We start from the raw sequence: 15,071 nt of genomic DNA, 5'->3' as shown, positions 1-15,071 counted from the left end.
TTATTCTTTGAAGAAAATATCATATCTTTGTATTTATTTGAAGCTTGCTTGTTGATACCCATAAACTGAGCTCATGTAGCCATGCGTTTGAAGTGGCCACAAGTTCCTCAAGGCTCTCTCCGGAAAAAGAAATACACTTGTGTCATGAGCATACAACAACACTTCCCCCGGTGACGAAATGTTAACGATGTCATTTATATACAGGACAAATAACAGCGGCCCGAGTATAGAGAACTGAGGAACGCCGTATTTAATGTTACCTTTCCCCGATGCAATGCCGTGTATGGATGTGAACTGGGACCTCTCATGAAGATAACTGCGTATAAGACTTTGTGTGATGCCTCTAAAGCCATATGCTTCAAGCTTGTTAAACAAGATATGGTGCTGTATCGAATCGAATGCCTCCCGAAAATCTAAGTAAATTCCAACTGTAAATAACTTAGCTTCAATATTCAGAATGATTTTGTCTTTAATGCGCAGCAGCGCCGTTTCGGTTGATTTTCCTTTTTGATATCCATACTGCTGTTCGACAATAACTTTCTTTGACAATAAACAGGTACTAAATCGTTTATATAGGATACGCTCTGCAACTTTGGAGAACCGTGGTGAGACTGAGATTGGTCTGTAATTGTTTAACTCATTGTATTTACCACCTTTGTGTATTAAAGTAACACGAGGAATTTTTAATTTTGCGGAAGAACACCAACGGATAACATTTGATTGTAAATATGGGTTAGGGGCTTTGCGACAACACTAGCCACTGCTTTAATCGGTAGGGCTTTAATGTCATCTTCGCCAGCTGCGGATTTGTTGTCAAGGGAACTTAACAGAGAAATAACTGCATCTTCAGAAGTAGGAGCAAGAATTACACTGTCATTTCTGACATCGTTAACATAATATAAAAAGTTATCGGGTACGGCCATTGGAGCTCCGACATTTATGAAATAATCATTAAACAGACTGGCTAACGATTCGCGAGAATATATTTTTCCATTTATTTGTAATTGAGATGGTAAGTCTGCTGTCGGGGCGTTGGTCAACTCACGAAAAACTTTCCACGATCAGCTGCTATTTCGCGCAAAGTTGTCAGTTTACGTTGAAAAAACGCGAATTTGGCTTTTTTTAAATCTGAATTGAACCTGTTCCTGAAGCATTTAAATTCATGCAGTGTCTCAACGTCACGTGTTTTTAGAAACAGATTAAACATTTTTTTCTTTTGCTTGATGCGCTTATCAAGATCCTTAGTTATCCATGGTTTCCGGGCTTTTTTGTACTGAAGCACAATTGATAAAGGGAACGCAGCATTATAGCAGTGTTGTAGTGTGGAAATGAGTGAGAGGGATCACTTTCATAGTACACATTTACCCATTGTGAGCTAGCAACTAAAGACGTGAAAAAACTGACACTACGGTGATTAATATGTCTTCTAGTGTATTTTATGCTTTGAAAATTGCCATCTATTGGAAGGGCTGAAAATATGGACAGATGGTCGCTAATATCACAACAAAAGACACCGGACAAAGTTATATCCTTTGGAATGTTTGTAAAACACACGTCACACGTCAACAAACGTGTTTGGATGCGCAGTTAGTCTAGTCGCCTTGGTAATTAGGTTTTCACAATTACTTGCAAGCATAACTTCTAGAAGTTGGCATTTCGGTTCTTCAGCTGAAAACAGGTCAACATTGAAATCGCCGACAACTACATGCCATTTTTTGGCATATGCAAGAACCAGCAGTCTTTCAACAAAACTAAGAAATTTATCAAGGATGCCATGGGGAGGGCGGTAAACTGCAAGAACGAGTACATTACGACACTGAATTGGAACTGTTTCAGAATCATGGTTCACGCATGGGAAAACTTGCAAACATTCAAACAGATGATGCCCTCGAACATAAATGGAAACGCCCCCACCGCTTCTTTCCGAGCGATAAACAGAAACCTGTCTATAATCACAAAACCTGAGTACCTCTGAGCTATCAGAATACCAAGTTTCTGAAAAAACCAAGAAGTCAAAAGCACACGCAATAACAGAAAGATATGTTTCGATTTCCACATGTTTATTCCGGAGGCTTCTCGCGTTCATACCAAAGACAGAAACGTGCTTGCTACGCTACCGGTTTTCACGGTTATACAGTCTGTTAAAGGATTCAGTCGTGTAAGTGGCCATGATTTGATTTTGTGGCGCACTGGGCATGAACTGAACGCTAGACAATTTGTTCGAGGTCATCTTCGTTTGAGATCCTGACAGAAGTTGCACCAGCGCATTTGCGCACGAAGACTCGCCCTTCTGAAATCCAAACGTACTGATACCCATTTTCTTTCGCTTTACGTTTTGCGAGCCAGCGCAGATGCTTGTTGGTTGCCGTCAGGTTGTCAAAGAATATGACTCCGGGTTTCTTAGTCTGCAATTGCTTCGTTCTTTCAAACCATTTTGATCTGAGAGCTCGCGACGCAAATCTGACAATTACCACATCTGGCCTGCCGGGTTTAGAGGGCAGTGTGTGCAATCCTTCAATGTCATCTTTAGACAGTCCTGCGATTTCAAGGTGCTGAGCTATTTTATTTATTTCTTCCAAGAGGCCCTCATCTTCTTGTGGCTCAGGACCGTGGATTTCAATGATTTGCCTTCGACTGTATTGCTCTAGATCATTTATCTGTTGTTTTAGTCCGGGCACAGCTTTCAGTTCTGGGGAACTTTCCATAGCCTCTACCCGTCGACGCAAGTCGCTAATTTCCTGGTCGTGCCTGTTTTGTGTGGTTCTTATGTTGTCATAAGTATCCAACAAATGCTGGACGGATTTCTCGATACTTGCTACAGTTTCCTGCAAGTTCATCAATTTATCCAATTTAGCTTCGAGTGCCGGAATCAGGGACAGCTTTCTTTTGATTTCCGCAAGCTCTGCCTGTATATTTTCAGACGGATTTTGTGTTTTTTGTTCGCTTGCAGAAGGCTTGCAAGATGAGCATTTTTGTTTTTTTCTAGTTGATTCCTTCATTTGTCGAAAGGGCCGTTCTGATATGCCACTGCACTTGCCAAGATGGAACATTCCGAACATGTCATTATCAAATCTTCTGCATCAAAGACTTCATAGCAGGACGAGCACTTATCGGGCATAGCACACTTTTAGCAAGCGACGGCCTAAAACCCGAACAAGAAAAGACGGCAAGGGCAGCAGCATTAGCAGTAGCTTATTTGGACTAATACCAAATGAAATGAGGCGAAGTTTTTCACAAACCTGCAATGAATTCCGGGATGCGTTTAGGCACACGAACGTTGGACCATGCTTCCGCTACCGCTGCTGCCCAAGAAGTGAAGACATCGGGATCCGGGTCGTTGCTTTTGTAGACGGGACTGGATTACGGTTTGTTAACGTGGCCTTCGATGTTGCGGTGAAACTCGGCGCTAGACCAATACGCGTTGATGTTGACAACATTGATGCAGAAACGCGGCACTAGAACATGGGCCGCATGCGTATATCGGGTAAATTGGCACTGACGATGCAAAACCCGTACAAGCAGATAACTGGCACCTTGGGTCAGTGGACACCTTAATCGCGCTTTCAGGTACGTGACGGTGGTGTCCGCCTGCAAAAAACTGTTCTCGCACAGCATTTCATGCTTAGCATTGCTAAACCACCACCCATTTTTTTATGTTTGGAGCTTTCACAGCGTCACGTGGTATTTGCTTTTTATTCCTGCTTAGGACAGCACATTCATTAAAATTCGTACCGCAAATACCCCGCTTGCACTGTTCAAGGTTTGGCAACGTTTACTTCAATTGTTTCTACGTTTTTGTTGTGCTTGCATAGCTTGTTAGCCTGTTGTTGAATCACCGCACGGCTTACGCTATGTGTAATTTAACACAAGACAAAAACAGAGAACTACATGTCTACGTAGTACTACTCCATATTACGACTCATGTTTGCGAAACAGCGCGAGGAACACCGAAGGAAGAAGGGTCGGAATGCCGCGTCCACTGCGATCTCGGTGGTTCTGTCTCCGGAGTTAACGCTCGTTACTTCAACGTTTTGAAGACGATGACGGCCTTTTTAAAGGAAATATCACACCACAAGTTCAAAGTTAAACTATGTAACTGCACCTCACCTGGATGGTCCAGAAGAAAGAGAGAATTATTCCCTTTTTTTTTTCACACTGAAGTGACGTCGACATTTAAGGCGCACTTGACACTTCGTTCTCTTTTTTATGTTTTTATGATGTACACGGCACCTCCGCTGAGCGCATGTGTGACGTCTTCAGGAACATATAGTCCACCATTGTGGAAAACAGAAAATTTTATGTAGCAGCAATCTTCGCATGTCGAACATATTGCACGCTTGGCGCGTAAACTCATGAATGCAAGACGGAAGCAGACAAAGCGTTCTTTGTCGACCGCTGCCGAAATGATTTCTGGAATGTGCCAGAAATTACGGGAACGCAATCAGTCAAGGCAAGCAATATTAAGTGCGCATATGAAGAAGTTTATTCTCTCATCTCGAAAATGTTTCCGCGATATCCTGCGGCTCGTAAGAAATGAGCCTTTGGCCTTTGTAGAGGCAGCGAGGCTCTGCACGATAAGCTAGAAATAGCACTAGAATGTATTCTATCCTTTAGTTCGATATTCATCGATGATCAAGACTGTACACCACATTTTTCTTCCACGAATTGTCTGCAAACAGGGACATCTGTTCAATTGAGGGAGGTGCTTCTGTGCAACTTCTTCTCAACTTAGAGGTCAAAAAGTCGTCAGGCATGAACAAAATACACAACACCTTTTAGTATGGCAGAGTGAATGGCAAACGAAGTAGTTAAGATCAATATTTAAGAAATCACTGCCACGCTGACAGCTTCCGAGCGGTTGGAAATTTGTAAAAAGCACCCCCATTCCAAAAACAACCCCTTTCACCGCCGATTTTATGTTAGTGCAGTTTTTGAACTTGCTAGAACATATGTTCTCTAACCACACAAATATTGTTCTGGAGATGAACATGATTATCTCGAGCACGGGTTCGGGTTCCGTCCGGGTCTGACACATCATAACACAACTGATTGCAACTGTTCACGAAATTGCGGTAGCACTGGATGGGAACAACCAAGCTGAAATAATATCATCAATTGAGAAGGCGTTCGAACATGTGCCCATGACAAATTATTGCAGAATTTTTAACGAGCGTTAAAAACATTACTGACAAACTTTCCTGAGGCAGCCGTGGTGGCTCAGTGGCTATGGCGCTCGGCTGCTGACCCGAAAGACACGGGTTCGATCGCGGCCGCGGCGGTCGAATTTCGATGTAGGCGCAATTCTAGAGGCCCGTGTACTGTGCGATGTAAGTGCACGTTAAAGCACCCCAGGTGGTCCAAATTTCCCGAGCCCTTAACTAGGGCATCCTAATAGCTTGAGTCGCTTTGGGACGTTACACACTCGTAAACCTTAAACCAAACCAAACTTCCTTAGATGTATGCCTATCTTTTATACAGACGTCTATGTGCAGTTGTCGATGGCGTCCTCTTTGATCCAGTCCCGGCAGAATTTGGTATTCAATAGTGCTCTGTCCAGGGTGCCCTTTTCTTTTCAGTATTAATCAATGACATTGTTCAATTATACAGGTTACAATACGATTATACGCAGATTATTGTGCACTTTACCAATATATTTCTGGTCCAGAGAACAAGCTACTTTTGTGCTATTACTTACCTGCAATAGAAAAATGGCACTCGAGGTAGCAAGTGACAGTGAATTAAAAAAAAACACCGTAGCAATGACTGTTACACGCGAAAAAAAAAATCGGTGCTTATAACATAGGTAACGAACACTTCTACACTCTAAACACAGTAACCTATAAAGTAACTTTTGGACGTGAGTAACTTTTGTCACAAATGTTACAATTGATGTTTTTTATGTTTTCATTACGTTTTCTATATTTTTGTGGAGCCCAAAGGTTACAACGGCCAGAAGTCAACCGTTTCAAAGGTTACGATGAAAAAATTGCCAAGTAACCTTTGCGCAGTAACTTTTGGTCAGCACGGTAACCTATATGCGTCGTCAAGCCAGGAGATATGCACATATAGAGGACGTATGCTGCTTTACGTGCGGGAATGTGCTTTTCGGATGCAATGGGGCTGCGGTTTCGACCGCAAGGGAGATGCTTAAATATGCCGGAGACATCAACGTAAGCTATCGCATGAGCCCGATACTGCTGTTTTGGGTTACAGCCACATTGAATCGCGTGTTATCAGATATCTCTCTTCACATTTACCAAAGGAGGCTGCGAATGCAATGCAAATGCAGTATTTTGCGGCTGAACATATATGAGAACACATCTTGAATGTTCGATTCCTATCGATGAGCTTTGCAAAGAAACCCAACGTACTACTTCTCTAAGCATGATCTGTACCGATTTTATTGCGCGAATAACGTTAATAAACAAATATTTCAAATTACATGTAATTTCTTGATCACTCTCTTAGAGCCTATTTCTCATCTTTCTCGAACCGATACGCGATAACAACGGTCGCAATTAATAGTGAAAAAGCAGACATATGGAAGGGCAGCACCTGGGAAGGCGACACCGGACTTACGTAACCGCATTTGCAGGCCGCCGAGTGCGCGATTCGACTTCTCTTCATGTGGCTCTCTACATACGCCTCCGATGTATCATTTCAGGTGCCAAATATATATCACAAATCAAAACGTAATGATGCGCCCACGGTACGAACGGCGGCACCTGTAAGAAACGAGTAATTGGCAAAGAACTACTCAAAACATGGCATGACGGCCGCTCCAGTATGCGTGAGACGCGCATGCGCAGAAGGCCGGCGCTTCACCCAATGAAAAGCGGCGCTTCTGTTTCAAAACGCTTGGCAACGTTTCACGCCGGCAGGCATGCCGGCAAGTCTGGACGGCGGGAAGGCTCGGACGTTGCAGCGTTGCGGAGGCTGCTTTGTTCTTCGAACCGAGAGTTGGAACCGTTCGTGAACCACGCCGTCTTTTGGTGGCGTTTATGAAATGATTTGTTTGGGGTATTGTCGCTAAGCAGCAGAGACCTGTGGGGTACGTTGCGCGGCAGCTGCAACGAACCTCAATGTGACTGTAGGCGCTACGTCGTTGTGTGCTGGGCAGACAGCTCCGCGACTACTGCAATCACGTTCCAGGGGTTCATGGAAGAATAACGGACTTGGGTGAGTGTCCTTTTTTTTTACCATATGGACAGTAACGACCTGCGAAGTCATTTATTTCATGCTTGTCACAGTGCGTATATTCTTTGTTTGCCAAAGCAGCTTCATTTCTAAGCCTTGTTGAGTGCACTTCAAAGCGAAATCTGGTTCAGTAGTTTGAGTGCCTCATTCACCTATTGCGCGGGGTTTCGTGCCAATATGTTTGGTTATCCAGAGTATTGGTTTTAGACTATTGTTGCCGTATGTCATTTGGGGTCATTAGGTGGGATAATACGGGGCAATTCAGCGCTAATTCTTGATCGTTTGCATGCGTGCGCGCTCGTTTTTTTTTTTGCATACGTACAAGAGAGCACGCTTAGAACGCACGGCGGTACTTTTTTAATTAAGGATGCGATTTGGTATTGCAAGCAATCTTATGACGAAATTCCATATCGGCGCTAGACTCCCGTCGAGGCGGCGGCAGTCGTCTCCTCGACTCACGTGGCGATCACGTGAATCTGGCTCGGTGCGCCGGTCGGTCCCAGTGCCTGCCTATCCTCTTTCCTCTCTTCCCGGCGCCGTCTGGACGCCGTTTGTGTTTGTGATGGTTGTTTTTCGCGAGTGCGGCGCGTCGACTCATCAGCGTTGGCGGCGGGAAGTGTAGCGCAGGGTGTGTGGTGCACTGGCGATCTAAGCGGACGTGTGTAAGACAGTGCGAGCCCTATTGAATTGCGCTTGCAAGAATGAAGTTGTAACTGCAATATATCCGTTGTTTATTCTCACAAATTTGTGTGTGCGTCGAGTGTCCGTACTCGCTCCCCCTCCCGTTTTGGTCATCTCTAAAAGTATTGATTCATAGTGAAAACAGCGCGGGTAAACGAGACGAGCAAAGAAAGACACAACACATCGTCTCGTTTTCCCGCGCTGTTTTCTCTAAGACGCGGTACTTTTGTTTTGAATCTGAATTCTGGAACTTTGCACGTCGTTTCATTGATTATCAATTGATTGGTGCGCCATACGATTTTGGCAATACAACTGGGCCCATTAAAAAAATTGGCTGTGGTTTGACCAATGGCCATCCCGAGTAGAAGTGCGGAAGCAACAGCGCAGCAGTCGCAGCAGCGGCGCTGCGATGGGGTAGGCACTGCGGTGTTCTTTGTATACCATGTTTCACTCTGATCAGAATATCAGCCATGCTTGAAGTATGAATGGTTGCTCACTGGCTCTAATTTAACATTCCACAGATCCCAGTGCCTGAAGAGTTGCAAGTGACTGCACCTCATGTATATATATACCTGTGCTGAGTGTTTACGCTGGAAGTAGTAAAGAAGTGATCTCCATCAGCAACGGCAACCTAGAGCGTGCTCTCATCTTCTGCCTGGGGACATATTACATAAAAGACCTCAACTATCCACCAGTATTTTCTGCCTTACTCATCCTGCTGCAGAAGATTGCCCTGCCAGACACTTCAGTGCCACGTGGACTACTGACGAACCGACTTAAGAGCTTGTTCATCCTCTTGAAAAAGAATAATTTGTTCTTATTTTCTGGAAAGATATGTGTTTCAATTGTTCACTTTCTAATATGTTCAAGAATATTTTCTACAGCTAAATTGAGCAAGTTTTTTTTTAACTGCCGTACACTAGTTGATGTACTTATGCGAGTGTTGTCAGGCTTATAGCACTGTTAATGTTACAAGTTATTGCTCACGTCATTGTGCATCTTTGTTAATGAAGTACCTGGAGGAATCACAAAGAGCTTTTGTTTATATAATCTAGGCAAGTTGTGCTGAATTTTCTGATGTTATGTACCTCTGAAAGCTGTTAGGTACATGCATATCTCTGGTTGCTGTTTAGCCAAGATGTTTAGATCGATTGATTGTTGTTTACGTTTGTATGCGGCCGCAAGTTTTAAAAGAACTCATGTTATCTGCACTGCTTGGACCACCTTTCTTGATCTCTAATTGTATAGTCATTTTAATCTTGTGATAATTAGAAGTGTGATTGCGTGATTAGTAGTGTGATAATTAAGATATGTGAACAAAATATTGCCTTCTCTGATATTTTTGCCGTTTATATTTTGTGTCTGCTGTATCCCTTACACAATGACAAGTTGACTTGGCACTTGGTCTTGAATAATAGAGCTTTTATATTGTTCTTTTCGGTATTACAATTACAGTGCCTATTTTTTTATTTACATTGCAATAAGAGGATATGCTGTAGCCAAGCTCTACTCGAAGCGAGACTTCATCTGAGCATGCTTAATTGAGTTGCTTGTTCAACGTGGTTCTGTTTGGCATGCCAACAGTAATACTGTAATATGGGTCCATATTTCAGTGCCTTGCATGCCCATTTATTGTGATATATTTTTTTGCAAAAATTGTGCAAAATTGGTTCCTTGAACATACCCGCATCTGTTACATTCCTTAGTTTTTCTATAATGTAGACAATATTTGGGAAGTTCTGTTGTTTTGTGTTTCCTGTAGTATTGAAAATGTTGGAGTCAATGAAAAATTTGCCTATCATATGCTGGTGTTTGTCATTTTTCTCCTTTTCTAAACCATTCTCTTCTTTGGCCATTTTTTGTTCCGTTCAAATTGAAATCCAGCAGAGCTCTGTATTTCATCACCTTCAGCAAGTTGCAACGTCATTTTTTCTATTTTTAGGCCAGCCATTGTGGAGCACAAAGGTTACATTTTGGAGCACGTAACCTATGGCTAACTCAATGAAGTATACCTTTGTAAAGGTTACAGCGCTAAAAAAGCTGCGTAACCTATGCGTAAAAAGAAGTAACCTTTACCATTTGTAACTTTTGCAAAGGTTGAAAGTGGAAAGGTTACATTGTGTAACCTTTAAATTATAGGTATACTTCAATGTGAAAATGTGCACCTTTACAAAGGTTACCTAAAGGTTACCGTGATTAGAGTGTAATTGTCAATAATTATTAACTCTTATATGACGTGGGCTTTATTTGCAGAGGCTTCGTAAAGGGAGCAGGGCCAACAGCGGACCGAGATCAGCTGGTCCAGCTTATTGAAAGAACTGCCCACGCGGCTTTTCCCAGCATACACACTCGGATATTGGTTATTTCAACTTGCGGCATCATTCGTGGCTTTCGGTTGTCCTTCTCTTTCCTTTTTAGCTAACTACTTTTACTTTTTCTTTGAGGCAAAGGAATACCCTTCTGTAATTATGGGTGCAGAATAATTTTCGCCGTGCAGGCAGTTAAAGTATACGTACTTTCGTATTGATTTCTGCATTCTTCCTTTGTTATTCTAACCATATGGTGCTCTCGCGACCGCAGTATGGCCCAAGAACATATCGCGACTTCAGCTGTCATAGTTTTGTTCTTGCGTGGACCGTCTGTCTTTCCGTGTGTAAAGTTTACTGTCTGGGATTGCGCAATATGTTTATTTGCCTTGTTTGACGAATTATATAGAGTGACTTTTCCTTAGATAGGTAGATTTAATGGAGGCATACGGGTATTTAAATATCTTGTTGCAAGGCTCAGTGTATACATACAGTGACTTTGTTTCCATTGACACTTTTTTGTCCTTTATCACGTTGCATCTTCGCATATCTAATACTCCATTTTGTCTTCGAATTTCTAATCCACATTTTGCAGAACTCCTTGTTTACACATGTGCTCGTTGTTGGGACTAAAATTTTGGGGCAATTACTCGCAATATATGACCTCGTTGTAGCTTCTGCTGCGCATGTACACTGCAAGGAAAAAGAGCGTAGTTGAAATTTTATTCTGACCGCTGCATATGTACAAAAGGGTAAAGTTCTTGAACGACAAAGATTCATTAAAATGTTTGTCCTCTATACTGACTAATTCCATGACCTTTACGTTTTTTATAGCAGCGGCATGCACTGCTTTGTTGGTGTCGGACTCATATAGTTCTAGACTTCATGTGATATTTCCTTTACTTATTAAATACCCAAAAGCATGAAAGCATTGATACCAGTTATGTCTGCCACAGCTTTTAAGACATACGAATGCATTCTTTTATTTTAAAAAATGCGTATTTTACTTGTATATTATTGCGTTTTTATCCCTCAACCAATTCTATGAGGAGGCCGCACTGCGACATGAGCCCCCCCCCCCCCCGAACGGAATTTCTGGCGACTCCACTGGAGGAAGAGTCACAAAGTATGTGTTCTGTTCGGCCACGGTGCTAGCCCTCCACCATGGAGCAAAATTAGGGGACGGGATAGGAACATGCAATCAAGCCCTGCCTACTCCAGCTGTACGCCGGAACTATAACCAAATATGGCGTAACTCATGGTAGCTCGCCACACAAGGGTTAACCCTAGGCACGTATGAAAGGCAGAAAAAAACGAGAAGGGAGGTGAAGACAAGACAATGAGAAAGAGGATACGAATGTGAAAGGTGGAGAGAAGGACAGGAAAAGGCGCGTGCCCATTTCCACCCATCGGCTCAGACCGGTGCTGCCGTCTACAGGAAGCTCGGGACAAAGTGGGAAATAGCCTCCGCCTAGGGAACACCTTGTGCGTGCTCGGGTGCTTGGTGGCGCACTCCTCGCCGTCACCACCGTAAGTCCCTGCGGATGCTCAATGAACTGTGGTGTCGCAACTCACCAGCCTCTGCATGTTGCAGATGCGTCTGCAGAGAACAAATTTCTATTGTCCATTTACCGACCAAAAACGACCACCTACGTGGTCGTTTTTCTGGCATCTAAAGGAAGCCCCTAAATTATGACAAAAGAGACGTCACTGCGCCCATGCGCTGCAGCATTTCAGCGCTCCCAACCATGTTTTAAACGTACTAAACGAGCGCGCTGACCGTCATCAAGTGAGCGACCACTGCTCAGTTAAACGGGCAAAATAAAAAAAAACGAGGCTACCATGATATACACGACTGCACGGCTTACACTTCTCTCATGTTATATATATATATATATATATATGTAATGACTCAGATGGCGCTCCTTCTCAATATGCTGTCGTTGGAGTGGCAAGCGCTTATCGCAGATGAAGTCGTAAGGTTTCCATGAAAAGAGAAAATGTGCTCATGCACTTTCAAGGATTTGCTCAGAGCGTCTTTAGCTAACGTTTTGCTTCTGCCCTCAGGTGACACGTTGAACTAGCACACTTCGTTCACTCAGCACGCTTAGCTGCGCTGCAATATAATAGCTCCAGAGTGCAGTCCTCTAATTTTTTTTTGTATTTCACTTGCTTTCTTTAAACGCTAGAAAAAAATAACCACGTAGAAGATATTGCCACCTAGCATTGCCAGGTGGCGCACAGCTGACGACGACGAAGTAGGGCTCGCGCCGTGAGGAATCTATCGCACTGTGTTGCCCCAGCTTGCGTGGCCTTGTCTGTCTTCGGACTTGGCATTGAAGTCCTCTTCGTCAACAAGTACGTTACAGTCTGGTGGAGGTTGGAGGTGCGGGGTACCCGTGAGCCCATGCAAGAGACCCCTCAAGGCAGCCGTCGCCGCGCCACCGCTTGACACCCCGGTAGATCGCTTCAGTCGGAGGATCCAGGGATTTCCTTCGGAGGTTGGACCATTAGAGAGAGGCGCCATAGCGACAGCCGCTCCTCCTCCTTTGCAAACAGCCGCTGCCGCGCCATCCCACTACACCTTGCAGACTCCGCGGATTCCCAAGACGTTCCGTAGGGAACTTTTTGAGGATGTGGAGGACTGGCTTCTTCACTTTGAACGCGTAGCTGCGTTTAACCAATGGGACGACGGAGCCAAACTCCGGAACGTTTACTTCAGCCTCGAGGATGGTGCTCCATTTCAGCATCAGACGAAACACAGCCTGATGCAGGGACAGAAGCTAAAGGCTCGTGGTGCCTGACAAGGACTCTGACACTATACAGTTCAGAGCGGTACAGATACAATACATATATTAGAACAAAAGAATAAAGTTTGCCTCCCAGCTGCAGTCATAAAAGATAAAAAAGGCAACATTTGACATTTGTACATAAACGTCTTGTATATACTGTTGCACACACAAAGAAGTCGCACTTAATAGGACGTTACACAAATTAGATGAATAACTCAGCACAAATAGCTGCATTACAAAATCATACAAACCTATATAATGCACGTTTTAAATTGTCATTTAAACCACACAATATTGTTTTAAACGACCAAAAAGCAAGATAAAAGCGATTTATAAAGCCGTTTTTAGTTATACAGAGTTTTGTGTTTCTTTTGTGAGACGACAGAAAAACATGAAAAAGAATGTTCAGTTATGACTATACTTAATCTGAGAACATAACAATAGCTGTCTAAGTCGGCTTTCAAATGCTTTTAATTTGAATTCAAAGTTTAGTTCACCTTCAAATTTGTTTAAGATCGCAAGCATTTCATACGCCATTGTTTGCCTTCCATAATTTGTTCGGATTTTTGGTGTTCGGTTTTTTCGTTGCCTCAAAAGGTATTGAGGGTTTTCGGAGGCATGAATTCCGTACAGTTTATTTGGTATATTAATTTCAGTGCTTTTAAATAATTTAACTGGTGTGCCTTTAGGATACCATGTTTCTTAAATAGAGGAGCGGTTCTTGAGTTTTGTGCATTGCCACGATAAGATTCAAAGCAGCACAGGATTTTCTTCTGCAAAGTAATCACCTTAGTTTAATTGTATTGTGTAGTAGTGCCCCAAACTATTAAGCCGTAGGTCGGTGTGGAATAAAAAAGTGAGTAATAAATATTCTTTTTTAGCCAGAGAGGCATGAGCGCAGATATTTTGTAAAGACAGCTAACTGTGCGGGCAAGTTCTGCAGTTAGGTTTCTTACGTGTACAGACCAGCTCAAGTCTTCCTGAAGCCAAAGCCCGAGAAATTTTTGTGCCTGAACTTGCCTTATAAAGGTGCTCTCTAACTTCACGTTCAGTTTGTGGTGAAGAGGTTTGTTGGTGGGACGAAATATACACGTTTTTGAGGCATTTAATCTTAACTTATTTCTTTTTACCAGTTTGGAAGTTGTTCAAGATAGTCATTTACTGAAAATTCTAGTGTCTGTAGGTTACATTTTCGAAAAACAAACGTAAGTTGTTCGTTTTGGGACAGTCTCTCTTGTTAAAGTAGGTAGACAGATGACTCCAGCACGAAGGTCACAAAAGCCGAAGGGAGACTTTGGAAACAGCCAAGGATTCTTATGTAGCGGAATGCGACCCTAAGCATTACTCCCACAAGCAACTTACTGCTGAAATAAAATGTCCACAATGTCTCCAGCAAAATGGTCCTGCCCTGCTCGTTTTTTACATTGCTTATGAAGATGGAGCGCCATTCAGGAGAAGGAATAAAATTCCTTGACGTGGAGATAGAAGCACTACTAATCTAATCTCCAGGAATTCGCAACAGAAAATACACAGCGGAGAAGAAACATCCAAAACCAGAGAACACGTTTCCGGGAGTGCACTAGACCCAGTTTGTCCCCTAAGGAGCACAAAGTGCAAGTGGGCCAGCGCACGTGATTTGCGGCATGCAATGCATTTCCGCAGGATCATCCTCGAGCAGTCACATGCAGACATGATAATTTTGTCTTCAGTATGCGCATGGTGCCTTTATTGTCTTTTCAAACAGCGCGTGTAATAAAGGTGTCTTCGGGTTTTGAATAAGTAATAATGGTCTTCTTCATCATTCTTCCTACTTGAAAATACGGCAAATACTTCGATTCACCAAAGAACAAAAATACAAAAACGATGCACTATAGCGGCAATGAAAAGAGGACACTCGTTCAAACGTACAAACTATCTTTAGATGCTAAAACAAGCTTCAGCATCTAGTGAGAGAAGGTTTGCATTTTGTTGGGCGTGTTCTGGCTGCATAACCTTTAATTGCTTACCCGCCGTTCATATATAAGCCTGTCTAATTTTGCGGAATGATTTAAAATGTGGTCAATTCGGCTTTTCCCGCCATCGCAGGCTTTCCGCG

Source organism: Amblyomma mixtum, chromosome 1 (genome assembly GCF_055824585.1).
Source record: "Amblyomma mixtum isolate Tamu chromosome 1, ASM5582458v1, whole genome shotgun sequence".
NCBI classification, from domain to species: Eukaryota; Metazoa; Arthropoda; class Arachnida; order Ixodida; family Ixodidae; genus Amblyomma; species Amblyomma mixtum.
Note: the sequence above shows the minus strand (reverse complement) of the source record.